Here is a 9,444-nt window from a genome sequence, read left to right on the forward strand (position 1 = left end):
GTTAGAATAAAACCGCCACAAAATAATGGCGCCAAATGGCGGGGACATTTGTAGCGGTATTTAGCAGCGATTTGGAGGTAAAAACCACTACAAATTTGCAACAGTTCACAGACCGCGACAGAAACCGCGGCAAAAGTATGTATATTTCATATTTTTAAACTAATCATATTTTTTAAATATTTAGTAAAATACGACATAAGACACCCATCCCTTGAGTAAGCAAAGACAGTCATAACTAATATCTTGTTAAGTTCTTGTCTGGGTTTGAAATGGTGTGGTGGCGATGGAGGAAAGCAAATGATTGGTTTGCAAAATTTTGCATAATGGCTTTTAATAAGCTCCTGACCAAAAGATTGATTGCAGTTCAATCAATCAATCAACCCCTTTACTTCTTCAGAAAATACATTCCAATCCCTAAGCCCTAACTTCTCTTCAGACACTAGGCCAGACAAGAAGCTTTGTAGTTGCTGGAGTGACTTGTCATAAGTCGACATGAATCTAACTGATCAAAAGAACTTATTATTGTTGCCCTGAGAGTATTGTGAATTCGAGCCTGAAGATAGGCTTGCATATAGAGCGCTCCTCTTCAGTGTTAAAAAACTATTACATTGGATAAACTAGTGATCCTTTTAAACTCCAAAGGAATGGTTTTATTCACTGAAAGAACTTTATTTTTCTGAGTTCTCGTTATTGTGGTGAATGAAAGAAGCCCTTTTTTTAAACTGCATGATGATATATGCATGAACAGGAGCTACAGTCAATTACATTGCCCTATATTCAAAATTGAACACAATAAAAGCTAGAATAAAGTCACCATTACTTTTATGAAATCAACAATTTTTACTCCCCCCCCCCCCCAAAACATTCATGGTTGTTGGCAACTTTTATGGCTAGTGAAATTTCTTCTTCCCAGGTCGATTTTTTTTTTTTTCGGTGGGTCATCATCTTTTAAGACAACCTTGCTCATTTAAGATTTTGAAGCCCTGGCATTAGAGTTAGAAATTACAAACATAGGCTTCAATCACTTTGTCTCCCCCAGAATAGCTTCATGTGAAGCTTTCCAGGGCTAAAATTAACAAGAAGAGATAAAATTACATTTTGACCGATCATTTCAAGGTGAGCAAAATCATTAGCAAGTGAAATGCCATATAATCCTTATTAATATGCCAGTGCAATTGGCTCAAAACTCAAGCGAGCTTTCTATATTTTAGCCCAAAAATTTGAAAAAGAAAAGTAATAGACTTGAGTCTTTTTTCTGGCTACCCCTCCATTTTTTGGTCATTCAGAGTTTGGACTCAAAAAAGAAAAAGTTAATATTACCCAGGTTTTCAAGTCTAGCCTTGACCCCAATCAATTTGGGCTGGGTTTTAGAAAACAGCCGCCTTCGGATAACAAGACTTCTGTGCCTTAGTTCATGTGACCCTATAGGAATCAAACTGTTTCCTCTTTAACGGAGGCAAATTCATAAGTAGCATGCCGAATCAAACTGTTTCCTCTTTAACGGAGGCAAATTCATAAGTAGCATGCCGCCTAATTTGCATGTACCACCACCAAGTTGACCTCCTAAGTCCTCAGACTGCTATTTTAACAAACAAACCAAAAAAAAAAAAAAACCGGGGGCGGTCGTTTTTAGGAAGGCACAAAATGGAAGACGCAGCTATATATTTCAAGTTCTTTAAAGAGATAACCTGAAAGAAATCATGCAACATTATTTAAAAATAATACAAGTTGGTAGGCGACTGACAATCAAGCATACACCCAAATACGGGCTGAAGAAATTTACAAGAGAAATCCCCGTGGCTGAGATGCAGGAACATGTGTTCCGTCAAATATAGAATTGAACTTGCTTAAGCCTCTATAAATCCTCATCTATAAACTTAGAAGCCTGCCTTAAAAGGTGATTAGGTCAAAGGGATTGGTGCAGGATTACCAGCTGGACACCTCTGTCTGCGGGGTCGTCTTGTTGTCTTGCCCCAACCTGTGAGGCTTCTATCCTCCAATCCCACTTCAATGTTATTAAGCTGATGCACCAATGGAGCACAAGTTTCATTGGTTGCCACAGGGGGTGGTGGTGGTGGGGGTGGGGGTGGGGGTGGGGTAACTGTCAATCGCCGCCTCCCCCTGCCAAAACCGTTCCTTGAAGAGCTTCTCCGTGTCAAACCAGACCATGAATGACCTGTTGCTCTCATAAGCCCCCCAAAAGTCTGAAGATCCTCTGTTACTTCATGTCTCGATAATGAGGAAAGGCCTGGGAGGATATCCCTCTGGAAATCCCTCCGCTGCCTCCCTCTCCTTGCAGGGCCCCTTCGGGTCCGAGTAGGTAACACAGTTGTTCCAGTTTCTTCCAATATGATGTTCTCTGGAACAAGAGGCTTAGGCATGTAATCTTCTTCCTTGGTCTCTGTCAGTTTCAATGTCATGGACTCAAAGTAATCCATTCCTTCTGAGGAAGATCCTTCATTATTCTCCCCATCGTTTTCTGCAGAAGTACTAAGCTTAGCCTCAACATCATCTATACATGAGGAAATTACGTCCGCAAACCAGCTAAGAGGGTCCACCATTGGATTCTCTGAAGGACTGGCGATCACATCAGCCATTTGATTGCAGGAATGAGACGATATGGCGACTATGGCCTCTGCTGCTTGCATTAGAAGTTCATCGTGTGGCTGTTCAACTTTGTCTTGCAGGTCTGGTGTTGTTACTTGGGGAGTTTCAAGCACCTTCTCTTCAGGAATGACATCATCCTCCGGTTCAGGCATAGCAGGGGCTTCCAGATCTATTTCTGGTACCTTCCTTGCATTTGTACTCGGAATACTTGTCAAAGATGCTTCCTCCTCAGTCATACTCAAATTCAGATCAATTAGATTTCTACAGTTGGATCTGTTACAGCGGATTCTTTCTTACCAGCAATGGTCTCTGTGTCATCCTCTTTGTCCAAATCAATAACATCACAAGGCAAGTTAATATCAAGGACCTGCTTTTTCCTATTTTTTTCCGCAGCTTCAATGTCAGGTGTATGAGGAATTGGCCCGGAGAGAGAAGCAGATGTAGGAGACTCCTTTTTAGGAGAAATATGTGGCATATCAAATACTGGAAAGCCAAGAATCTTCTTATTACCAGTTCTGTCACTGATCTCTGTCCTCCTAGGCTCCAAACCACTGGAATACAAAAATGAAGTCACATTGTGCATTAAGTTTCCATGAGGGCCTTTTCCAGTTTCATCTTTGTTAGATGTTGAAGGAGATTGCGTGAAACTTAGATCTCTACCAGTTAAACCTCTGCCATCATTTTGCACCTCACTCTTACGAACGGACTTGGCTCTAAGCCAAGGCAATACTGGAAGATTCTCCTCACGCTTGGATTCTCCATCGATGACTGCAAGACTTGACTGGGATACTTGATTGTTGGATGAATCACTTGAAAGCATCACATTCAAGTTAATATCTTTTCCAGACCTCATCTCATTGCGATTTAAACCATTGCAGTATTTTGCAGAACCATGGTTAAAGGGTTCAGGAGCCCCCTTGCTACTATTATTACGGTTGAGATAGTCATAACTAACTGAAGAGACATTCACAGATGGTTCCTTGGACCCTGATGAAGAGCCAGGGTAAAATCCATTCTGCACACGAGCCTCACATTGAAAAATGGGGCTATACTTGGAATCAACATTGAGTGACCAACCATCTGCCAGAATAACATTCGTCTGGCCTGACTGAGAACCCTTACTCCAAGCAACAGACGCATTTAGACCTGGGGGCCCCTGAACAGACAAAACCTTCTGGCTTGAGATACTATTAGACATTTCCCAAGAAGAAGCTGAATGAGACCAAGACTTTGCCGCATTAGAAGAAGCAACAGCAAATAGACTAGATCTATGTGAAGATGCAACAGACTCCAGATGCTTATTAGTAGGCATTTGATGCATTCTTTCATTGACTTCTAGATCATAAACTGTCTTATCCCTCCATATATCAACCTTTCTTCGAATACTTAGATAATCAGAAGGAGGTTCATGGGCTTTGCTGGTTGCGTCTTGCGTTGTATGGGAAGATGAAAGTGACTTCTCCTGTTTGAGAACTTGAGGAATGGGTTTGAGGTTGCTTTTAGCTTGCCCTGTAAACATTGCAAAATCAATTGAGAACTTCATTATTGCCAAATACAAAAGGGAGTTGGGTAACCCCGAAATTCCCAGTTATGATACAAAATGTACCCCCCCGCCCCATAATTTTCTCAAATTATGTTTTTTCCAAAATCAAAGAATTTACTAGCACAAAGGTCCCTGCTCTAGAAACTTAAATGTCAGTTACACTGTTCTTTCAGGCCCTTTTATCAGCTTTCTTTAACAGGTCATGTGAAACTAGCTTCAAATTAAAAAAATGTTCCACTGAATTATTATTTTGCAGAATTTTCAATTAAATTCCAAATGTCCAACTACAGATCTCAGTATAACTTTATCAGATGGGGGAGTTTTGCATTGGAAAATAAAAATTTCAAGGCAATTAATGAAGTAATCTAACCTGCTTCTTCAAGCACTGATGGAATCCACAACTTTCCACTTCCGTTGCTCTCCATATGTCCGTTGTTACGAGACCGAATGTCAGTTGCATGATGTCTGTTGAGTAATTCTTCTCTGGACAGATCAAAAAGACGTGACTTTTCTTTGGAAGAGAAATCAGAACATTCAGTTGGCCCTTGACATAGATTATGGCTCAGAGGCTGAAAATATGCAGAAGCATTTGATTCTTCCACCTGAACCGGTTCATTTAAGTCAGCCAAACCATTTCTGGTCCTTAGCAGCTGTTCACTTTTTGAAGGGTCTGCTAGGCTACCAGCCTTCCCACAAGGAAGCTTCATATCATCCTCACGTTTATGTTTACAATCTCTATCAGTATGATTTACTGTCGTACCACTTATCTTCTCATCACTGAACCTTTCACTTTCCTCAGTATCAATATACTCATCAGCTGGAAGATGAAGATCAAACATTTTTCTCCTCACTTTTGAGGGCCTGCACTCCAGCACCTCAACATCTTTTGAGCTACTCCCATTTGGGGACGGAAAAAGACCAGCTTGCTTACTGCTTCCTTTAACAGAACTCAAGGGAGAATGAAAGCCCTCAGCACCAGAAATAGACGGTCTAGGGCCAGCAGAAGTTACCATAGGAAAACCAGGGACATGCCATTTTTGGCCATCTTCAGATGTAATTTGTGACACCAAGGGACCGGTTGAAAATGATGACTCAACAGGTATCTTGTTTCTGTGCAACTCTTTCCTCTTCACTTCATCCATCAAATCCCTTTGTATTCTGTATAGACGATGAAGTTCACGGACCTGTTTGATTACACATAGCTTAATCATATCAAGATGTCCACCAATTACAGGCTAAGCATACAGTTTAATCTCAATGGTACATTCAGTTCAATTATTTTACGGGAAAACCAACATCCAAATTCCAACAATGAGAGAGTGAATTTTGCACCAAAATAAAGTTGACAGCATAATAGCTTAATATTATAAGACAAGTATCTATGAAGGAGCATGACAAGTTAAAAACTTATAATTCACAATGTAACAAAAGCTGCATTCCTTTAAGCTGCATGCTAAGAAGAAGAAGACTCTGGAACTTCTTACCTGACTCCGAAATTCGTCCTCATGATCAAGTATAGTCTGCCTCACAACATCCTTATCATATGTTAAACATGCATCTGCAGTAGCACTTGACAGATAATTATTGTAATACTGCCCATTAGACAGTGTTTTATCCCCATAAAATAGGGGCCAACCACAACTGCTAGATTCCTCATTAAGATCCCTCATTGAGTAATATCCCGGCAGATTATGTACTTTGGTTCCCATTCCTGAGCAAACAATTACAAGAAAATGAGTTTTTCACAAGCGTCAACACATTTCCATTCCTGATAACAAAATTACAATTTTTTTTTCTTGGCAGGCATTAACAGGTACATAGTTTCCCATCCCAAACCAATAACATCACAATTCATGCAGTGATTTCTCACTTGGATAGATAGTATCTACCTTATGCACATTCCTAATGTTGCACCAGATCAAATACAACCTCTAAATCCAAGTCAAATAATTGGAAGTCACAAATCTGACCTAAAGACATGACATGTAACTTTCAAGCACAAACCATAACATATCCAGGACATCCCAGTTTTTCTCAAATTTTAACTAACATTGCTTGAAAAGTTGAGGAAGCTTTTCTGAGTACAAAAGTAAATGTGCCTGTCATAAATTACATTAACATTATCTTGTTTTGAGTTTATTATATGATTGATGAAATAAAACTTTTACACTTTCACTCAATCTTTTAGAGCTGAATCCCGCATGAATTAAAAGCAATTTAAGTAGACTGTCCCTTGTTTTTTCCCCCACGTGACAAGATTCTCCAAACGCCATTTTACTAAAGAAACTGTTGTACAAGCAAAACCATGAAAGTTATGAAGCTAAGAGAAATAATAGAGAGCAAGGAGATCAACAGACAAATTTTTCACCCTTCTTCCCTCCTTCGCTTTCTCCCACTGAACCATATCCCTCCATAACCCATAAGAATGAAATGAGAAGAACAATTATTTTAGAAAGAAAACAGAAATTAAAAGACATAACAATCAAACTTCGGCCCAATACAGATACCGCATTAATTTGCCAAGGTCATGTTTGAAATCCCCTTCCTTCCAATACTCGACTACATTTATAGATGTACTTTAACAGATTCAAGAACGGAACAGCATGCATTCAGCATTCAACAGGAATTATGAATTTCTGTGCCAGATATATGAATAGGGAACAATCAGATGCCAGGTTTAGCCAATCCTTCCTCCTGACTTAGAAGCGTCTAATAGTATTGACAGAGGTCAAAAGCATCAAATGAAACACCGAACTATGTAGAGAATACAAAAAACTCAAAGTTTTTCTACAACACAAGACTCTTGAGACAAGGAAATGCCCTAGTAAAATTTTGTGCTTGGCAACCCAGCATATGTAACTTGATTGTCTCCATCAATTATCTTGAACTGTGACTTTCAAATGACAAAACTACATCAACTGAATTACCAACAAAAATTCACTAGTACAATGTACAATAGTAAAATGATATATACGTGACTCTCATAATTGTATGAAGACATTTCCACAAAATTTAAAACCACAAGCGAATAGATCACTAAATTTACAAAAATACTTTGGGGTTCATGATAAGATAAAATATGGGAAACGCATTTTCTATGGAACTTTGATGAACCTGCTACAGATACAGCGAACTCATTTGTGATTATATGAGGCTAATCAAATCATGCAAAACAGCCTTAAGGCATGAGAAACTTGTCCTTGAACAAAATCTAGCCCTCAAAAATGCTTTCAACATAATCCACTGTTTTTATGCTCGAGAACTTTGACAAGAATATCAGCAGCCATATCTATTAGTTCCACTATCTGTTACCAATAGATATAAAGAAAATCAAGCATTCCTTGTATGCCCAGGGATCTCCCTTACAATGACCGTAGTAACCACCACTGGAGATCCAAATTCATATTAATGCAGGACAGAGAATATAGATTCATAGCACTTCAATAAACTACTAAATGAAGCAGCAGACTGCTATACAAGTGATTGTTCACAAAGTAGATGACTTTCTAAAATGGAAGAGGCTTTCAAAAAGCAGTTATTCTCATCTTAATTCACCTATTAATTACTAAGCATAAGCGATTTCCAAAATCTTCGCGGAATCTAAAAGCTGCAGGGTTTAAAAATTGCACTTTTTTTTCTTTGCCAACGAAATTGCACTTCTAACCAGACATCGAAAGATCATCATTACAATGAATGATCCCCGAAGTAGTTATAAACCAGGCACCAAAGACATACCCTAACAACAGTGAGGTACAAAGTCAAAAGGACGATGAACCAAACAAAGCAACAACGAATATTGCCTTTTATTCCTATTTACACATGTAAATCCTCCTTCAGAGAAGTTAAGGTATAGAGCACGCCCGCACAAACACCAGAAAAGAAAAGGGGGATGGTATCGCAAGATATTAACTGAAGGAATCAATGTATAACCATAAACCAATCATATAGACAAAAACCCCAGCCAAGATTGAAATACGCTGGGAAGGCCAAAAATATTGAAGTCCCATGAATCAATGTAGGAAAAAATAGAAATAAAGGGCATTTGGCTAGGATTAAAGACTACTCAAATGAATGACAAAATTTAATGAAACAGATCCAATACAACAATCATCTGAAGCAACATAAAAGCGGATATTAACAAATACAGGAACCATTTCAAATAGACAAAAACAAACTGAAAAATTTCCCAAAGCTAAAATACGAGAAACAGTCAAGCTCAAAGCTCAGTGAAATTTAACCCATAGCGATTACGAACTAGGAATTTCATCGCACTCCAAGAAGAAGAACTAGGTATAATAAAACAACTAAAACCAAATTTAGCAAAATCAAACCATTCGTCAATAATTAAAAAAATTAATTAAATTAATCAGAGTATTTATGGAGAATTACCTCAGACCCACATCCTCATATCACCTCCCCTCAGGAATCCGTCAAGGATTCTGCCATTAACGAGACCACCCCATCAGAGAAAAATTGAGTCCACCACTCGCACTACCCGAAGCAAGAAAAAATTAAAAAAAAAAAAAATCTAACACCGATAGTTATCGACCAAATAACAAATAACGAAGTGGTCGGTGTTATTGGAACTCCATTGAATGAAGCTTTGATCCTCACAGGGTAGAATAATAGAAGGAGATTTCGATCTACTGGGCCACTCCTCTCTCTCTCTCTCTCTACACTTCTCCCTCTCTCTCAAACAACAAAGAGGAAGCAAGAGAATTAAAGGATTTTAATTTTTCTTCTTTAGAGTGAGAGAGAGAAAGAAGAAAATTATAAAGAGAGAGATCCCAGATAAGAAATCTTCACACAAACAAACGACCTTCTAAGAACAGGGACATGAAATTTGTCAACATCCGGTCTCTTTTTATTCTCTGCTTTTTCTTCACTTCTCTCTCTCTACTTGTATTTTCTCCTTCCAATCCCATTTTCACAAAAACGAATTTAGGTATTTCTTCACAGAGAAAAATGAGCATTTCTAGATTCTCTCCTCCTCCTTTCTTGCTTTTAGGCACAAATATCAAACATATTCTTTAATTCTTAAGTGTAACAGAAAAATCTCATCAATGCACAGATCCACCCTGAAATGGACAATAGCTAGTGTATCCTCTTCGCTTGGTAACTTATTTAATAATTATACCATCATAATTAAATACCATCAAATACCACATTAATATATCTCTCTAATCATGCCTAATAATACTCCTTCAGTATAAAATATAGGAACTAAATGACTAATTTATAATTATAAGAAAATTTAGTTAAATTATTTATATATAAAAGTACGTGTTGAATCT

At 38.3% G+C, this 9,444-nt stretch overlaps 1 pseudogene; it reads right to left on the bottom strand.

Moving 5' to 3' along the window:
• Positions 1 to 1,626: 1,626 nt before the first annotated feature.
• Positions 1,627 to 8,923, bottom strand: LOC114758757 (uncharacterized; annotated as a pseudogene).
• Between the last annotated feature and the right edge of the window lie 521 nt (positions 8,924 to 9,444).

Source organism: Neltuma alba, unplaced genomic scaffold (assembly GCF_004799145.2).
Source record: "Neltuma alba isolate B1F8T4 unplaced genomic scaffold, ASM479914v2 tig00010746_pilon, whole genome shotgun sequence".
NCBI classification, from domain to species: Eukaryota; Viridiplantae; Streptophyta; class Magnoliopsida; order Fabales; family Fabaceae; genus Neltuma; species Neltuma alba.